The following is a 20,974-nucleotide window of genomic DNA, read 5'->3' as shown; positions in this document are numbered from 1 at the left end:
AGTTTGAGCATGCTGGAGTTTCTCCCACAGATATAGCTGTTATGATAAAGAACCACTGTTCAAATAACATTGCACTGGAAGGTAACATATGGACTGAAATTCATAACTTTTGTGTTGTCAACGGACATCCGCATAAACTTTGAAAGCATGACTTATGTTTTGTCGATTGCAGGCTTGGGGTTTAAGAACGACGAGATAATGCAGGCATGGAATGAGATGTATGAAGCTGAAAGGTGGAATGGCAAGATTCAGTCACACCGACTAGAACCATTACTTAGTCGGCGGGTTCCAAAATTTTATCATGCATTGGAGCATGCATGAGTTGCATGCTGTTTTGAGTGGGATTTCCAGGGTACCAACTGATTGAAAGGCATATCTAAGTACTTGACATTATTTGAAGTGCGACAAGCAGTACTGCATTATAGTTAGGTGAGTTTTTTCTAAGCTTTCAAGCAGGTGAAAGAAAAAGACACAGGCATTCACGTATGTGAAGGATTGTTGAAGGGTTGATGTGTTAAACACAGATGATTGAAGAATAATAAAGACTTGCAGCAAAAAGATAAAAAGCTGAGATACAGGAAGAAATTCGGTGTTCATTGAAAAAAAAAAGGTATGCACTAGTATATTCTTTGCTATGGAGAAAAATAATGAATTATCTATCTATAATCTGTTCTATTTCCTAATTGATCAATCAATCACCTAAAAGCAGCCAATAGTTCCCCCTACGGCTGAACCTTGCAAGCAGGGACAATAACACCAGGCATGTGAACGAACACAATGGATAAAGGAGCAACCATTATCGGTTTCACCGAAATCACATGTAAAGGCTTCAATGGAGGTATGATCCCAGAAGAATTTACACTTAAAATGTTTCCATTAAGTAGCATGGTTTGGCTCTGCAAATTTCCATCTTTTGCTGTTAGATGGTATTCCTCTCTTCTTAGTCTGGAATACATGCCTTTAGGCAGCTTGATGATCGTTGTTTTATTGATTTTGTGATTATGGTGCGGAGCACGAGACTGATGCTTGTGTCGCAAGGTCATTGTACTATTGAAAGCGAGCTTTGCATGGACTGTAGTGCTATTATCTAGGTTGATCAATAGTAGAGTGATGCCTTTCTGCAAGATATAACAAAACTTTGGTCAAAATCTTACAAGGGTAAGAGAACTTGGTTTGATAATTGCATATGAGATGATGAACTTACTGATTATTAGCCGGTGCCAAAGAAGAGAGCTGCAACAGAGAAAGAAGAACATTATGAATATCTCAAATAGATAGGATGTGAGTATCGTAATGAAAGAATTTCAGAAAGCAAAATAACCTGTAGTAGTCTGGATTTGGTTCGAAGTTGGTGGTGTTCAGTAAACCATAATTTCCACCAATCAGTGATTGTCTGCAATACGTTTTTGTATCATACTTGGATGCCATGCCGAGTTGATCTAAATACCAGAAACTGAACACAAATGCATTTGTAACAAGATGATGGCCGCTGTTGTAAGCTCCTCCGGCCTCACCCACCCAGGCAACTGCTGAAGTTGGAGAACTCTTAATGATGTTTTGGAGGCCGCTGAATGTTTCGGACTCACCTTCGAGAACGGATGGATCGAGAATCTTTTCTACGAGATGCTCATCAACTCCTACAGATAGAAAAACGATTGTAAAGTCCGAACCTTCTTTCATGTCTTAAGCTCCTAGACGATCGAAATACTGGGATTGTGCGAGGTGAATCATACCTGGTCCAAGGTTGTATATTTGGTGAGTGACAACATCTACGGATTTGATTGTCTTATTTAAGTATTCTTTGAACCAATCCGAGTCATAGAACCCACCGGGTGCAATAATCATCGGCTTCAAATTGACATTCTTGTATATATTCTCCACTACGCTTTGAAGAGCAGCTGTGTCAACTGCATACTGGTCTGCTGAGACACGAGTTCCGACCCCGCTCCCGGACAATTCATTTCCTGACAAGCAAAACACAACAAACATAATTCATTTCAATCATAGTACAGATAATGTATCGAGAATTCAGACATTTCATCAGTAGTTACCTAACTCCCAACCATGAACGGTATAGTTCTTTTCGACAGTGTAACGAATAAAAGATTCAGCGTTGGTGTAGTTCCAAGCGCCAATGGCTTCACCATTAGGATGTACAGTTCGACCAGCAAGAGCATTTAATCCAAAAATAATCTTAGCCCTGAATTATAAAACAGTCGAGTTAAATTAATCATTCATATTGGTGTTCATTATATATATGTATATACATAACTATACATACCCTGATTTTTTAAAGAGGGAATTGAGTTCATCCCATCTATTCATAGGTAAACATCCGTTTGAAAAACCAAACATCTCAGATGTGTTCTTGACAAACGAAGTGCAGTGTTGTTGATTGTCATCTGTACCATATATGACTTTGTCTTGTAATGAGCCGCCCAATCTAATCTTCAATGGTGAAAAAGCTGAAAAATTATAAATAAATAGACAAATTAAGATGAAGTATTAGTAATTATAAAATATCCACCTAATGGAAAACGAGTTGACTAACCTCTAATGGCATTCAAGAATATATTATTACGAAGATCCTGCAAAAAAGAAGGGAAGATCAGCAACCACTTTTAAACTGGGAAATAGTCTTTTTCGGATTGAACAGAAACACCCTTTCATAAGTATGAAAATTTTTCCAGAAAACTGAGAAACAAGAACAGAAACACCATTAAAAGAACATGTTTGGTTGCAGAGAGAAGCAGAAGACATTACCAGATTGAGAAGACCAGCAAGACCCCAGCTGCAAGTACCATAATCACACTTCTCAGGAGGCCACCAATCCAAAGTAGCACATATGAAATCGTCATCTATTCTACCAATGGCAGCTTTCCCTTCGATAAAAACAGTCCCTTCAACAGCTGCGTTAGCGACCTGTGAACTTGCAAAACTCAAAACAACAAAACAAACCCAGAAACAAAATGAACCCATCGCTCAAATCTGAAAACAAAACTTCTCACTGATTCTAAAATTTAGTCTTACAAGAACCATAATCCTTTTCATCTATTCATAGGAATCAATGCTTGATAAGAAAGAAATATAATATTACAAGAAGTGTTCTTCAATATGAATTCCTACCTTCAGTAAGAAGAAATATAGTCCTGTTCAAATTGTATATAGTGACTAAATCTAATATTACAAGAAGCATTCTTCGATATGAATTTTATTTTCAGTTAAAAACTAACAAAAGAAAATATAATCCTATACAGATTGAATTTGGATGTAATTATGACTAAATCTAACACGAACAATTTCCTCGGGTATCCAATACGTTTTTCATTGTATTAGAACACATGTTAGACACCGACACTTTCACGATAGAAGTTTTCATGTTTCAGGATTACAATGAAAACTTCTATCGTGAAAGTGTCAGATAGAGGGAGGGAGCAATTTTGCAGAGAATATTCCGATGGAAGTGCCATAATGGCAGAATCGCATATTCATTAATGTTATCGTGATCATGTCTTTGTGTTCAATAAGAATCTTGTTGGAATTCCAAGTTTTCTTTTCTTTTAGCTTAAGGTAACTTTACACCTGAAGATGCAGATTCACATTTTTAAAAATTTAACCTACAATCATCTGTCCTTGGTGCACCATGGATACTTTTGTACCGCAGTTGACGCACTTTATGATGTGATTCACACAGATTATATACGTTATTGTATGAGAAAAAATGGAGATATTACTTGGTAATAACGTTCTCATTTACATTTATTAGTGCAAAAACAGTTTCTAAATTAAATCATAAAGTGCAAAATATATATGGCGATATAAATCAGACCCTTTTTCTGGTTCAATTTCCAGGCTTGAATCTAGGAAGAAAAGATCTTTTGGGCTATATGTAAGTTTTTAGTTTTTTTATTTATTTGTTGTTTATGTAAAGGAAGGTTCTGATTATCAGTCCGGATGCAGAATTTTATGTGTTTGAATTTAGAAAGATATACGAAATATTTAGGAGTGCAAAATTATAAAATTTCAGGTTATGCGGAATTAGATTTACTTTAAAGATTTAAATAGTTGTCCCTTAACGGAATAACAATTGTTGTATAACGATAATGGTGTGGTTCGAAACCTTTATTGCATGACTATGATACCTGCAAGGATTGTTAATAGCATTTGTTATATTAGCAATCATGATAAACGCACCGAGAACGCAACTACAATAGCAACTTAAATCTTTGATTACTACTTAATTACACGGGGATTTAAAATTTCTAGAGGTGCGATCGCACCCAACACCTCGTCAGTCCATCCAAATTGATGTTTTGTGTTATTTGCTTTTTAACGGTATCAAGTAACTAAGTTAAAGCTGTTGTTATAGTTTAGTGCGGAAGAAGCTGTTAAACACCAACTTGATGCATCGAAATACAATGACCAACCTCGACAGGATCACGGTATTGAAGTTACGTACAGGGTAATTCCTATTATCATCCAATTATCTTCTTTCTTTTTTTATATGTTAACTGTTCTATTAACATGATTTGTTTGGAATTTTCTGATTCTTAGTTCTATAGATGCTGATGCTCTTTGTTATCTGCTTTCGTCTCCGTTTAGTTCGAGCGGTTTAGACGGATTTTTCACCATTCAGGCTATCGAGTATTGCTTGGCCACAAGGAGAGGAAGGTCTTGAGCAGTTTGTTTGTAAAGGAGGTATTGGATTGATTCACATATTGACTTGTTTACTGACCTTTTCCCAGTCTGTACCCTTGTTTTTTTTCTTTCCTGTCGTTTTGTTTTCATGGCGGAGCAGAACCGATTCAAACAACAGGTTCGGATACTCGGAAGTCGTCCAAATGAGGAAGAAGTATTCGAGTTTACAATGGTGCAGGTTTGTTTATTGAACCTTTTTGCCATGCAAATAGCAATTCTTCCTAGGAACTAATAACACCATCTGTGTTCTTGAAGTACATGCATCCTGCACCTATATCCGACATGTCTCTGAATTACTTTGTATTTCACATTCATGTAGATAATGCAGAAATCATATCCACTTCTGAATTTGTAAATTTGAACCTGTATATATGATATATTTTCAACAACAGTTTGATCCCCTCTTTTTTATATATTCGTTTAATAAACGAACTAAGATCGAATAAAGTGTGTTTAGTTCTTTTGCATTCGTGAGGCCGTCTATGACAAAGCTGCCACCACCATTGCAGCTGCGGCCGCTGCTTTTTTCAAGGGTAAGTTAGACTTGCCATCTCCTACAATGTCCTGGTTCATCCTTCAAGAAATGGCAATTCGGGAAATAACGAGACTTTCGGGTTCCATGACATAAATGTATTGAACAAGACTAACAAAAATTTCCATGTAACTGAACAGCTAAACCATTTAATCAGAACAATGGTACACATTGAACAACAAATGTATTGAACAAGACTAACAAAATTTCAGCTCAAAAGGTGCATGAAGTGTTCATAAATCCATCAAAACTCACCTCATTAATGCCATTACTCATGTCATTCATGCATTATAGCATCCTTATCATCAAAATAATTCCCAAATGTATAGGAATTGATCAAATTAAATACCACAACAATAACGAATGTGCTCCCGAGAATGGTAGTTTTGAATGGCTATTTCTTCTCTTGAGATGGAGCCATGAACTTGGTAAGAACAAAGCAATCTGGAGGGTCAATGTTTGTGTAATAGTTCTTGATAGTCTCCGTGATTTCGAATCCGAATTTCTTATAGAACTTGATGGCATCTTCGTTGTTTGTCTGAATAAGCAAGTAGATCTCCGGTATGTGTTGCTTCAAACAAAGCTCAAGAACATGGTTCAATAGCTTAGTAGTACCTACATAAATTCAAGATTTAAGCAAAAATTTCAGATAAACGGAAAAACCAATGATACATGGTTTTTAACAAACTATGGCTCTTACTAAGAATCAATGGCAACGTAATTTCAGCAAAAGCATGTTTGAGGCAATTAGCTAAGCATCAAATTGATTATGATTTCATGATACTTAAGCATCCCGAGTAGCAACAAGAATGCTCAGATGATTAGAACAATTTAAAGGTCCATATGTATGAACTCACCAATTCCTAGCCCACGATATGGTGCTAAAACACCCAATGTCATGATGTACACACAGATGGCCCCACCTTCCTTCTTTTCCATCCGACATGCAATTGATCCAACACAGATGTCACTGTAATATGTTGAGTTAGCAAGCAAACGAGTGATTGTTAGAATAACATGCTAACTTTTGAATTATACAGGGTCACTTTCCAACTTAATCTCTCATCAGGCCCCGACTCGTGTAATATGATATATGCCTGTGTGCGTGTGTAACCATTCACAATTTGTTCCAAGCCATCAAATTGAAAACAATAACATTTATTATTTCTAACCATAAATGCACCATACTAGTAATTGATGTCAAATGCTGAAGGCATTGTGACAAAGGACATCTCAAACATGCTCTGCACATTGCTAAGATCGTAGAGTTAGATGAGGCTATTCACTCAAAACTTCAATCGAGTCTATTTCTTTGAGCATGACCTAAGGATTAAGGAGAAAAAACAAATATGCAATTATTACCAAGACAGAAGAAAGTTACAAGATAAATACTCTCCAAAAACTAACATGTTTTGAAATTCCTACAGTTTCAGTGTTATAGATCATCAAAGCTCAATAAGTGCCCTCCAATGCAGGGTAGCAAATTTCAGAATTGGGAAATCTTTAGCTAGGGATTTTATGACTTGTAAATTCTCCAGAAAAAATTACTTATAGCTACTATAGCTAAAAAGTTCAAAAGAAATGCAGGATAGGGATGGATCAATTAACGTTTCATAATAAGCAGAAGATCATGGCGGAATCGACGAGTGCACCAAATACAATCAGTAACATATGAGTGTAAGGCAGCACAAGCACAACAACAGAACTGAAGAGTGTTTTTGAGGCAAAAAATGAACAATATCTACCCATTTCTTGATTTCAATAAACCCCAAAAAAAATGACAATTGAAAAATAACTAAATGTGTTAGTTCTTAAATGCCTCCGAACACAATCAATAGAGCAATGTTATCTAAAGTAGAACTATTTAATCCAACAAATAAATTACTTTTGCCGATGATCAAATGGGAGCACACTGAACTGATAACTTACAAGACCTTATTTGAATCAAAGGCCACTCGTAGTATATCATCAAAAGTCAATGTAAATCAAACCAAAAAAGGCCAACAATTAACCAATGCAAAGAACAAAAAACAAGAGAAATGAAGGCATAAATCAAGACCAACAAATTAAATTCCTTAATTTACTGAAAAACACCGATAAATTTCCCATTAGATGAAATATACATAAAAACGCCAAAGAAAACTCCAAGATTCAAAAAGAAACAAATGCGAAGAAAAAACCCAAACAAGAATCAAACACAACAACGGGAGAATAACATGCTTTCTAAAGAAAATAACGAAATCCCAGAAAAGATTGGGAGGGAGGAAAGGAGGCAAACCAAGTTTTGTGAATTCGCCGGAAGCCAGAGCATCGGCGTAGTACTTTTCGTTGTAACGAACGGGGAAGATAGCAGTGTTGAGCTTCTTTAACAGCATCACGTTCTTGTCCCTCACACCATCGAGTGATATTGATACTTCTCGACCAACCGCCATTATTATTAACTTTCCAAGAAAAACAAAAGATTTGGGGAGGGGATATAACAATGGCGTGGTTAGGGAATTGTATGGACAGAAATATATTTGTTGTGTGTGAAGACAGAGGAAAGGTAGGCTTTGAAATTTTACTGCGACGGTTGAGAGATTTGGCCCTTTTTAAAGAGGGGAGAAAATTGGGGGAGTTTTCTTTTCCCACTGCTTTCCGTTGATTTTGATGGCTGCCATTTTACCATGAAATTTCTCTGCTTTGACTTGAGATTCAGCCCAGATTTTATCTGTTCTTCCCTATAACTTTGGTTTTGGGCCTTTCTTTTAAAACAAAAGAGGCTGACATTTATGATCCTTTGATTAAAACATATATATTTGAGACTAGGGATGGCAACCATATGAGTTTGGTTGGATTTTTTATCAATTCAATCTGATTCGAGAAATATACTTTTTTTATTTGTATTTGAATTGATCCGAGTTTAAAAAAAATTCATTTGGTTCGTAAATTAACTCAATTTTTTTAGATAAAATTTATGTTTGATTCAACTCAATCGGGCACAAATATTAAAAAGGTAAATTACGCATTTAGTACTTAAACTATCAGTTTTGACCCATTTTAGTACTTAAACTTTCAATTTTTTTCAAAATCATATCTGACGTTTAATTTTTGTTTCAAACTTAAACTTTCTATTACCTAAATTTTAGGTATGATTTTAAAAAAAATTGAAAGTTTAGGAACTAAATAGACGCAAACTGATAGTTTATGTACTAAATATATAATTTACCCAAACTAGTTTACCCATTTTATTCAACAAAATAGAAATTGAATTGAAATATCTATCTATCCATCTATAGAGTATTATATCAATTATCTCTAAATATATAGAAGAAAAATACGTTATTATCCCACACCAGATCTGATTAGAAAATTCTCACCTTAAAACTCGACCTCACCCTTTATGACCCTCAGTCTAACTCGAACCTGATTTTTTTTAAATATCTTATTTAATCTCGAAATCAATCAAATTCAGCTCAAATTATCACCCTACTTTAGACCATAAAACTAAAAGCACACCAATTTTCATTGTATTTATCATTGTCTAGTCTACTTCAAGTACAAAACATCGTGACCCTTTTTATATTAGTGTAATTATTTACAATTTTATAAATTTCAATTTATTTTTACGCTTGCTAGTATTTTAACTTCGTTGTATTCAAATTTTCTTGTACCACAGGACATAATTGATTTGGAAAAATATATACTTATAATTAGAAGCGTAAATGAAACCAATGTGACTAATCATTGTCGAGTTGATCTCTCGAACGACCTACTCTCTTTCAATCATTGTCGACTCGAGCCTTCGAACGACCTACTCTCGCTCAATAATTGTCGGATCGAGCTTTCGACCGACTTACTCTCGTTCAAATATGATGATCAATGAAAGAACAAACTTTGCCAAAAGTCCCAGCAAGTTTCCACACAAAGTAGCACACCTAACCATGATTCATGGTTCTCACAATAAAATTTATTTTCTCATTCAACAAATCAATTATGTATAAGACCAAAAACCAAAAGAGATAACAATTCCAAGCAAGTTTCTACATACATGGTTACTGATAACAAATAAAGGAAAAAAGATATGTAGAGGTCATTTCTGGTCACTGGTGCATAAAAAAGATTGCATTCTCACATAAATGAGTAGCTATTTTCCCTACATAGAGCATGTAATTACCCAGATTTTGCAGGCCATGTTGCTTGAGCTGACATGATTATACCTACAATCACTCCAAATAGTCCAAGGGCACTGCCAAAAATCTCAATCACAAGAATCTTCACAAAAAGCGAAGAGTTCTGTGCATCGGACAGTGCACAGCTGCTTCCGATTATTCCTACGCATAACCTGTCGCAAAATAGGAAACGATGAGTATATACACAGAAATATGCATAATGTCCGTTTAGATAAATTTATTTAAAGACTAAATGAAAAAAAAGGATAGAGATGAACCCGCAAACAAGATTTGCCAAATTCCCGATCCTGCCGCTAAGATCTCATATATTTGTGACGATGGCACACTCTCTAACTTTGTTTGTAAAATAATCGCAACAATTACACCATATATAGCAACAGCTTCACAGAAGATTACACTGCAATAAAATGGCAGAGTGAAATTTACTATTTCGATAGGCATAGAGGTTAGAACATTTCAAACGTATAATAAGCAAAAATGCAAAATGTTCGAACAAATCCAGTTGAAAAAGATGGGCCATCTTTAGTTATCGAATCCGTTTTCATGACTAATAATCGTTTGACATTAGCTTCAATAACAATCATAATAATGATCGTTTTCCATTACTCCATCCACTCTAATTTACAGCAGATCCAACAGACATTACACAAGCCAAGTAAGGTAAGAAGACATTACAGGGAGGCCATCGCTAGACTTGCAGGGCAATATCTGGGAACAACTAGAAAGGATCTATACACAAGAAAACAAAAAGTATAGCTATTCTTGTTAATCATGATTGTTGTTATGAAAACACCCTTTCTTTTTGCCTTAAAACTGGATCGATGTTCAAATCATAAACATTACACAGATCCAGGGCAAAGGACTATACATAAAATTTAAAAATATAATAAATAGCCAAGCTTCCTAGTCCCCACTATCAGATTTTCAAAGTCCAGCAACAAATTTTAGTTCAACTCAAGGAATCTGAAAGAATAAAGCATTATTAAGGATAGTTTATCGAGAAACCATTGAAAAAACTTGATTAATAGATTAGGGTTTCTACAAATAAAAATAATTAGAAGCATTCCCAGATCAATAAAAGAAATTCAATAAAAAAGCGAAAACGAAAAACAATTACCTAATTAGATTCTTAGAAGTGATTCGAGGAGCTTTAATAGCGGCACCGATTAAACTACTCCCGGTTATGTAAATTCCCCTGTGAACATGAATTATATGAAAACAAAAGGGAGTTCGATCAAAAAATAATTAAAAAGGGAACAATGTAAACCCTAATTCATAAAATTGATGGTCAGATTAGAAGCAAAATGAAAATTGAAAGAGGAGGGGAGTACCATGCAGCGCCGAGGACGGAGACGCCGATGGCGATGGCGATACCGATGGCGGAGAAAGTGTACGGAGAAATCTTGACGAGAGCGGTTGACCAGCTTGAATCTGCCATCATTGATGCTCCTGCCATCTTACTAAAATGATTTCTTCTTCGTCTTCTTTGTTGTGATTGAAATAATGATGAAGGGATCACGGAGAGAGATAAGTAGACAAGTCGGGTCGGGCTGGGTTTATGAATGCCACATTAATCCATCATATAGTTCTTTTTCCTCAAAATTTTTTGAAAATAATAAATAGTTTTGGTAAACTACCTAATTAGTATTTAAACTATTAATTTTGATCCATTTTAAAATTTAAATTTTTAATCTTTTCAAATTCATATATAAGTTTAGTTTTTGTTTCATTTTAATATCTCGTCGTTAAAAACTTAACGAATAAGCTCCTGAGGTATAGTTCTGGTGGACGAACAACTAATCTTAAAGGTGAACCACGAGTTGACCAACATAATCCAGTTTTAGGCCCATCGACGGTTGATGACAAAGATTGGAGGATGAAGAAGTCGAAGAGTTCATTGTCGATTTGAGGAGATTGAGGCATTTTCGATGAAACAAAGGTCATAATTACATTCAATGGGTCGAAAAGGTGTGAGCTGGAAAGTTTGGGCTTCATCAGCCAACGACTATAGACGTGACGGTTGGCGAGTCCGTCTGTTAAGTTTTTAACTTCGGAGTACTAAAATGAGAAAAAAAACCTAAACTCTATATATGATTTTAAAAAAATAAAAAATTTAGGTATTAAAACGGGTCAAAACTAAAAATTTAGGAACTAAACGCATGAGATGATTATAAATAGTATTTATTTGAAATATTTTCAATCATTCAATAATGAATATTAAAATATTCTTGTAAAAATTATGTTCAAAGTCAAGACCTCTAGAGATAACAATACTCTCTTTTACCATTAAGATCATTTGATTCGTACAAACTATTAAAAAAATGAGATAATATGTGATAAAAATTGATTTAAAATAATAATGTAATATGATTTATTTTCGTAATTAAGCTTTTGGTGTCGTTATCATAAAAAAAATAACAACTCAAGTCTATTTAATGTCTAAGTAGTCATAGCATTAGTTTTTAAAGTATTTTTGTTTATTTGTGTAACAACCCGACTATTTATAAAATAATATTAATTAAAATTAGAGGTAAATTGTGAAAATGGGTGAAATTAAGTGACTAAAGTATAATTTATGAAAACGTGTATGCCATTTTCGAAGTAAAAGAAATTCAGGGACCAAACCCTGAATTTCCCCTAAAAATGTCGACAAATTTGGTTATAACTTAACGTGTTTTCTGATTTCAATCAGAAAACACAAAAGCTTTTCTTAAACTTTCACTCCTCCCGCACCTCGACTTTCAAGTCCGATTCCGACGCCGTTCGACATTCGATCGTCAAATTGAAACCACCATCGTGTTCGTTATCGAGTCAGGAAAATTCCCCTTAAATTAAGTGAAACATCGTCGTTTTTTTTTGCTCTATCGCCAGGAAAATCTCAAATTCACCGCCGATCGTTGCTCAGTTTACGACACCTCCTGCACCATCGTGTTCCTTGTGTCGTTTCGAGTCTGTCGGTGTCAACCTTGTCAGCCATCGACGGCGGCGTGTGAGGAGGTGGTGCAGTCAAAGATTCGGCCGATTTGAAATCGAGCTCTCCGCCGTTCAAAAATTTGAACCAATCGTTGTAAGTATCTCGAAATCGCTCAAAATAATTTTTAGAAATTTTTCCGGGATTTTTAGGGCCCCGGAGGACGCCTCACGCGCCACACGCGCCGCCGCAGAAAGAGTGGCTGCTGGAAACCGGTTCTGACCGGTTTGACCGGTTTCGACCGGTCTGAACCGGTATGACCGGTCTGACCCGACCCGACCGACCCGACTGACCCGACCCGACCGTTGACCGTTGATCGTTGACTTTCTTTGACCAAAACTTAAAATGGCTTTGACCGAGCATTAAACGACCGTTAATCTTTTCCGAGTATAAGTATCCTGATAGTTTTCGACGTGCCGAATCCGTTTCCGCTGTCCGTTTTGTCAAATTCGAACCCGAAGGCCTCCAAATTGATGGTCAAAGTAAATCAGATTGTAATGTTTTTATTTTGTAAGTTGACTTTATTTTGGTGACATGGACCTTATTTCAAAATATCGGATTTATAATGATGACGCTTTTACTATTACTGTTCGGTTTAATGTGATTTTGAATTTGAAGACATGTTTTAAATTAATTTATTACTTATTGGTACTATATTTACGAGTTGGATTTTGACAGTATAATTTGTTTATAATTTCATGTTATTTATAATGTGATTTTATATTGATGGAATAACGGTTTCGAAAAATGTCTTTAATAATCATAATATGATCCACTAAACTTAGTCGAAACGCATAGGCCGGGTCTAGGGTGTTACAATTTGAGTCTTGTAGGATAATTTGATCCGAATCGACCTGATTTAAATTAATTAAAATTTTAAGAAATTTTATTTGATTGAAAGTTAAAAAGTTTATTTTCATTTATCATGATTAATGGTAGAAAACTTATTTTATAATTAGCTTCTCCTGAATCAAATTCCTCCTTTATGTCCCCATACCGTGAAGCAATTAGTCCATACAAGGTCCATGATATGGGGCATGCTCAATAGTGCCATCTCCACCATATAGGAATCCTCTGTCACATCATCAGCCATTTCAAGTATGAGGTCTCATGGTCATCTATGTATTAACAAAAGTATTCGAAAGGGTTTCGAATGCTTACAGTTCGGGGGACGATGAATCCGGAGAAAAGATTCCATATCGCCATGAAGGCTGACGAAACTATGGCGGCAATGTTGTGGTTCGGAGTGACAGCAACAGCGATCATCCCATAGAAGGAGAAGTATAGAAAGGTGAAGTACATGTAGAAGAGGTACCAAAAGAACTTGGCCGCTGTCCATTCGAATCCGATCATGGCATACACTATAACTCCATATATGACAGTTTGAATCAGTATGTAGGGCAGCTCGATCACGACCTGCAACATAATTGGTAAGCATCGACTAGTTCCCGAGGCCTATGTTAGTTCACATGTTAAGATTCGAACCCCGAATTTCGGAACATTACCTGTCCAAATGCATATGGTAGTGCTGAATACATCCCTGCTGCTCTTTCTCTATAGAATACTCTTCTTTCGACCGCCACAACCGGTTGAACTGATGCACAGTTTTGGAACCCCATAAAGAAAACAGCAGCAAACATGGAACCCATTGAATTGAAAATATCTTGTTCTCTTGTTCTGCATTGTCCAGTAAATTGATTCAGAGATTAAAACTCATTCACTTTGCTTGTCATTGCACTGCTTGCATTAGATATTTCTATACCTTTTGGAGCCAAACTCCCAGAATATGGTCCCAAACATTAAACCAATAAAAGTTGTGAATAAAAATCTCACTGCATTGTACGGCGGGTTTTGATAGTAAGACCAATGCTGCTTCCAGAGGCAAGACATACATTGAGTAAGCAAAGATCGCGAATATCTGGTTCGGAAATATAAATCCTTGGAACCAGGAGCAGGGCTGCTTAGTTCCTTCACCAATGCCTTGTTTCTCCTGCACCGTTATTTCTGAGCGTCGGCGGTTGTATAACAGAAAATTTTTGCATCAACTATAAACCATGAATTCTCGAGACATTCAGGCTATCGGTCCTACCTGCATAGCTCTGAGTTCTTGTATATGTCAACAAAGTTGACACCAAGGGCTACTTCTGCTTCTGCTGAAGTATCCTCTAACATCCAAGTTGCTGGATTGTAACCATCTTTTATCTTTGGGATTCCATTTATTTCCTTCAAGAAGAAAGATCTCAGGGATTTTGTTAGAGGTATAAAAGAAAAATCCGTAAATATCTCCGCATTCGCGAGACAAACCTCAAAATACTTTAACAGATGGCAAGAATGGTGGCCTAATGGACCCATGTATATTTCTTCACCTCCTCTTTTCAACAAAAGTAGCTGTTTTTTGTTGGTTATGTGATTGTATCAGTTTTAAGAAGCCAACAGGTATAAATGGCAGACTGGAGTTGTAAATGACTCTCTCACCTCATCAAATGCATCAAATATATCGATGCTTGGTTGGTGGATAGTACACACTACAGTTCGTCCCGTATCGACAGTGTTCCTCACCGTTCTCATCACTATAGCTGCTGCCCTGGCATCGAGACCAGAGGTAGGCTCATCCATGAATATTGTGGATGGGTTGGCAACAAGTTCAACTGCAATCGTCAGCCTCTTGCGTTGCTCCTTCGAAAGACCATTCACCCCGGACAATCCTACCAGTGCTTCCCTCGATGAAGTTAGTTCCACAAGCTCCATGACTTCCTCAATGAACATCTGTAACACATTAAAGTTCATTTAGAATAAATATCGCTTGCATGCCTATGGAAAACGACATTAGTATTTTGACAATATGCTGTGCAAGTAGTCATGAACATACCATTCTGGTGTCAGAATTGACCTCCGGAGGTAGTCTAAGCCATGCGGAGAAAAGCAAGGACTCGTAGACTGTAATATGTGGGGAATGGATGTCTGTTTGCTCACAATATCCGGATTTGCGAGCAAACGTTTCTTGTTTCTTCGAATACCCTGAAATCTTGATGGTTCCCTCAACATAACCACCTGATTTTCTTCCAGCCAACACATCTATTAGAGTGGTCTTGCCAGCACCACTGATGCCCATAAGAGCTGTTAGGACTCCAGGCCTGAAAGCACCACTCACTCCCTTCAAAAGCTCCAACAGATCCTCGGAAATACCTTGAGCTTTCATCTCCTACAAGCATTGTAAAAATGAAGTTTAGCAACTCTAATTAGCCTATGCTTCCTCATTACAAGTTTCAAGATACCTGTGGCATATCTACAGCATACCTGATTTCATCAAAGCTCATAGACAGGGGTTCGAAAGGAAGAACCATGCCTCTCTTCCTTTTGTGATCATCATCACTGGCACTCCCAACTTTTGCAGAAAGTGATCTAAACGATGAACTTCTTCGGCTTTCGATCCCGCTGTCTGCATTTTTTTTTTTGCATTAATTGTTATAGCATGTGTAATACAAAAAAAGAAAAAAACATCTGGGAAAATAACCTACTATAACCTTTTGAATCACCTCTTGATGATAGCTCAACATTCTCTCCTGTCTTGCATGCAATTTTCTCAGCTAGAGTTTCTTTGCTTATTACAGCTTGAGGCTTCCCAAATGCTGAATCAAACTAATCTATCAGAAAACAAGCATCATATTCAGAAACCGAAAAATCAAACACGATAAACTTACGATCAAGATACTTTAATGCCAAAGTGAAAAGGAAATTGAACAGGAAGCAATATCCAATCAAGGCCTCTACTCCAATCCAGTACCAACGTGCTTCAGGGAAAATTCCACGAGACTTTAAGATCAAAACTCCTAATGGTTCAGTAGAGTTGGGAGGAACCTACAATACAAATATTTTCTTACTTTCAGCATTTGCGACTGATCAAAATTAACAAAGTTTCAAATTTGCATCATTTTTTTCAGCATTCAAGAAATTGTTGCTTACATGCATCCAACTCTTCCCTAGAAACTCATTTACAGCTATAGCATTCTGTCCATACATCAATGATGAGATCCAGTAACCCCATATCCGCCTTTTCTTGACAGAATCTGAAGCAATAGAATGAAATCAGAAAACAAAGCTAAACAACTATGATAACTAGTCCTTTAAATATTTATATTCGGTTCACCTCGGGTTAAGATGAATCCTCCCATAACAAGAACTGTAAGCATTCCAAATGAACCACAAGTATTTGCAACAATTATATTTCTCCCTAATCCTCCCATGAATTGAATAGTGTCGATGCCATATGGCTAAGACATAGGAGCAGTAAATACTGCTTGAAAAACCTGCCAATGAGAGCTTTATTAGATTATGAAACACAAAATATTGATCTGAACAGATATAGAAGTGTAGCTAGTTTCTCACCTGCCAACACTTGGGTCGAATCCTATGAGATAATAACTCATCAAAATCCATACAGTAGACTCTAAGATGATGATTGGAATCTTAAGAATCCATGCTGGTAAAGAATATGCCCATGAAGGATAGAAGAGAAGGTCTCTTTGCTTGTAGAACACCGGAAGTTTCAAGATAGTCATTGCGAGCTCTGCGAATCCATTGAACATCATTTGAATTAGAACGAAGAACAAAGCTCCCATAAATATCCCACCATCTTTTATTGTGTCTCGATGCATCTCTGTCCGTAGAAAAATCATCACTGTAATGAATCCAACGGAAATAAGCTGAAAATTTCATCAACAAGGGAACAATCAGTTTGGACATAAAATGTTGGAAGCATATTTTAGAACATGTCAAGTAGGGGTAATGTTTTTTCTTTGCTCACTTGAAAAATTTTGAAAACATAAATGAACAAGTTTCGCTTCATTAGAAGAAGTTCCCTGGATACACAAGCCTTCAACAACTCCTTGGAAACACCGTACTTGTCTTTCGATAGAGCATCTGGATGGCTTTTCAACTTGTCGAATGGAACTGCAAGATCATCACCTAGCTTCTGGCCGATTTGGAAAGACTGAAATGCTTCGGCAAACTCCTTGACTGGGATAAAACTGTAAGGCTTGTCTGTACGTGCCCAATACTGCTCTTGGTCTTTCCTCGATGTCACCTATAACACCCCAAGCGATTACAGCTATACTCAAACAGTTTCGAAGCGATTGATAGTAACAAATAAACACATATTGTGGTTAGCATTAGAATTACTTCTTGTAAGAAGTCTGCAACTCCTTTTCTTTCAGGGCACTTGAATCCCATGTGTTCAAAGAAGTCGAGTACGTTTTCCCGGGGACCTTGATACACAATCTGTTCATCCGAAAGAAGAATTGCATCATCAAACAGTTCATATGTCTCCGGAGCCGGCTGAAGAAGAGAGAAGAGAGCTGTTCCATTGAAAATGTGAATGGACTGTCTCAATGAATTCACTATTTGGAATGTTGTTGAACTGTCTAAACCAGTAGATGTCTCATCCATGAAAAGTGCCCTTGCTGGTCCACCAGCATCTCCCCTGTATTCAAATCATGTTCCATCAGTCCACAATCCCGGGAATCGATCGACGTTTTCTTTCATGTACTTAAGATTTACCTGTAGTAACTCGCTTCTTCTCTCCACCAGAGATACCTCGTATCATTTCATCTCCCACCATGGTATCTGCACATACCTCTAGCCTAAATATCTGCAAACTTCCAATATTAGTCTACATTATGTCTTGACTCTTATCGACTCCCATGGCTTGAATATGAATTAGTACCTTGAGAATATAATCTGTAACAATACTGGCCTCTTGTCCCTCTAGTGCTGCTGCCTGCAAAATTTAACAGCACAAAAGTAAAATATATATATACATATTTGTATATGTATGTATATATTAATATATGATCTCCCTACTATGTTGTCTTACTCTTACCTTCATGAAGATATCGATGTCAGGATCAGGCGTGATATCTGCTTCTTTCTCCCTACGACACAATTCGGCCAGCATCTCTGTCGATTCCGAAATCGCAAAAAAGCCATTAAACAAGAGAACATCAAACTGTTGAGACAAATTGAATGTCAAAATTCAGGATTCTTTCGTTTTACCGTAACGAGGTCCAACGCCTTGACATCTTGCCGAAAAGGCTAATGTTTCTCTATCAGTCATTTCTGCTATGTGAACATCATATTGACTTATATAAGCTGATGTTCTTTGTGCTACAAATTCTTCCATTCCATGTCCATTATAAGTTACTCTGCCTGAAAACTGGGATTTTCGATGTGCCCCATATCAGATTTTAAACCAATCATCTCCCCCAGAAAGAAGAAAATGGAAATAGAATGAAATTTACATAAGGCTAAAAAAATACCCCGGTGTTTGATTAAATAGTTACTTTGGTCCCTATTTTTTTCTTTGGAATATTTTAACTACAACGTTTTATTTGGGGGCAAAAAGTCCATCCGTGAATCGAAATCGTTAGTCATCAAACGGCTAACACTTCAAAATAGGGGTCTTTTGCCATAAAATGAGATGTACGTGCCAAAATGCTCCAATAAAAAAGAATAAGGGTCAAAGTGACTATTTAATCAAACGTTAGAGATCTTTTTGTACTAAAATAAAATGTTGGAAACGAAAATAGTCTAAAAGAGAGAATAAGAGTAAATTTTTAATCAAAAGCCAAGTGCATTGCTTGACATTATGCTAATGAAAATTGGTTTCTACCTTCAAATCTTTACCAAGGTTTCCAGCCAAAGCCAATAGTAAATTGGTCTTGCCTGAGCTTGGAGGCCCCAAAAGCAATGTCATTCTACACAAGTTTGATCAAAGAAATCAATGGAGCCAACATTTCAAGAGATTTTGACCCAAATATGACATAGAAAACATCAATCTTCTTACCTTTTAGGCTTAATAATTCCACTGACATCATTGAGGATTGGTAATGGCTTCTTTCTACTAGGAAGAACATGCAGCTTGCTCAACAATCCCTTTAGAAAAAAAAAACCATAATGTAAGAAATATAGTCGGAAAATAAAGAATTGCTGATGGGAACAAGTTTTTCTCGTTTTATCCTACTTCACTCTCGCCGCCTTCTTTATATTTTCATCTTTTTTCATAGAGAAACACCGATCAATGACCGTTATTTCACTGATTACGACTTTTTTCCGAAATTAAAAAGAGGTGAACTGTCAACGGTCGACGAGAAAAATTGTTCCCGTTATCAACAAGAATAATTTGCGATTTAACAAAGAGTACCTCAACAATATTAACAGAGAAGTTGAACAGGCTAGGCAGTGCTCTACTTCCAGCATAAGCTTCTGCTTCAACATTTAAATACTCTAACCGAACCTCAATTGTTGGCATATCAAGTCCAACCCTATGGTTTTCGTTTCATAATCCATATAGACAAAAAACCAAACAATTTAGCTGCATCAAACAATCAAAAAAGAAACAAACGAGAGAACAAAAAAAAGTACCTATCAATGCGTTCCTTAAGCTTCAACAAGAACCTCTCATGATCTTCTTCTGCAATTTTCACCAGCCTTTCGAGCAGATTCCTTCTCTCGACGAACCCAGGTTCGATATATCGATCTCTCTCGACTTTCCATCATCTTGAGTGAGTATTCCTCTCCTTACACGCAGATAGGTGGGCAGTTTCTGAATAGCAGCCCATTTCAAAGCTTCTTCGTCATCTTCTTCACGAGAAGACATGGAGAAAGGTTCCCTGCCATTGTTCCTCCAAATGCTGGAGCTTCCAATACGTGCATCAGAACCACTCTCCATGTTTTAGCCAATGCAATGCAACAGTGTTTCCCCCCCCCCCCCCCAATATTAACCAAAATAAAAGCGTGAAAACAAATTACTTTGCTGTTTCCATACAAAGAAAATTCATTAATGCATGAACCTTATAGCTGGATTGAAGCTCAACGTGAGATATAAGTGTATCTTTCTCAAGTTGCGTGCATATATATATATATATATATAACTCTTTTAGTTTTATAAAACAAAGTAATTTTGGTTTGTGTCTTACTCTGCTCTTTGTCTGAAGCATCAACCAGATGCTTAAATTCCATTTATCTGTTTATTTTTTAAGTTTGAGATTCATCAATGATAGATATACTTCAACAATACACAACAAAGCCTTGTGATGATGTCTCCTTATGCTTGATTCTAGGGCGATACATATCTACCCCTACATATATTGTTAGGAAATAAACCGAGTACGAGTAATTTCCTACAACCAGATTAGTGAGAATGCGAAATAAAAGCGGGAAAATAATACCCGAAATTGATAACGGAGTTCAGCAAATTGTGCTTGCGTCTTCGGGCTGCTGCAGATATTTTACTAAGAGAAAATTTACAGGTGTTTACACAACACACTTGAGAGAGAACTAGAAGATTTTGGGATGATTTTGAAGCTAAATGAGCTAGGGTATTTATAGTTGAAACTTAAGGGCTAATATTGTAAATACCATAAATTGCAAAGGACTAAAAATGCACTTTCCCATTTTTTTTTCAAGGCAGCCGACTGCTAATTCATTAGCAGCCCATGTGCCTTTATAATTTTCAACAATCTCCCACTTGAGGACTGATTTTAATCTGTCTTCACACCTCGATCGATGCAGCATCATTTCTAGTTTTGTTACTCTAGCATGCCA

General features: G+C 36.5%; 3 pseudogenes; all 3 read right to left on the bottom strand.

The window, feature by feature from the left end:
• Positions 1–722: 722 nt before the first annotated feature.
• Positions 723–7,662, bottom strand: LOC120145630 (annotated as a pseudogene).
• Positions 7,663–9,268: 1,606 nt separating this feature from the next.
• On the bottom strand, positions 9,269–10,917 carry LOC120145023 (annotated as a pseudogene).
• A 2,269-nt stretch (positions 10,918–13,186) lies between these two features.
• Positions 13,187–20,119, bottom strand: LOC120145629 (annotated as a pseudogene).
• Positions 20,120–20,974: the final 855 nt, after the last annotated feature.

Source organism: Hibiscus syriacus, unplaced genomic scaffold, assembly GCF_006381635.1.
Source record: "Hibiscus syriacus cultivar Baekdansim isolate YM2019G1 unplaced genomic scaffold, ASM638163v2 tig00110893_pilon, whole genome shotgun sequence".
Classification (NCBI taxonomy): Eukaryota; Viridiplantae; Streptophyta; class Magnoliopsida; order Malvales; family Malvaceae; genus Hibiscus; species Hibiscus syriacus.
Note: the sequence above shows the minus strand (reverse complement) of the source record. Positions and strands in the feature narration are given on the sequence as shown.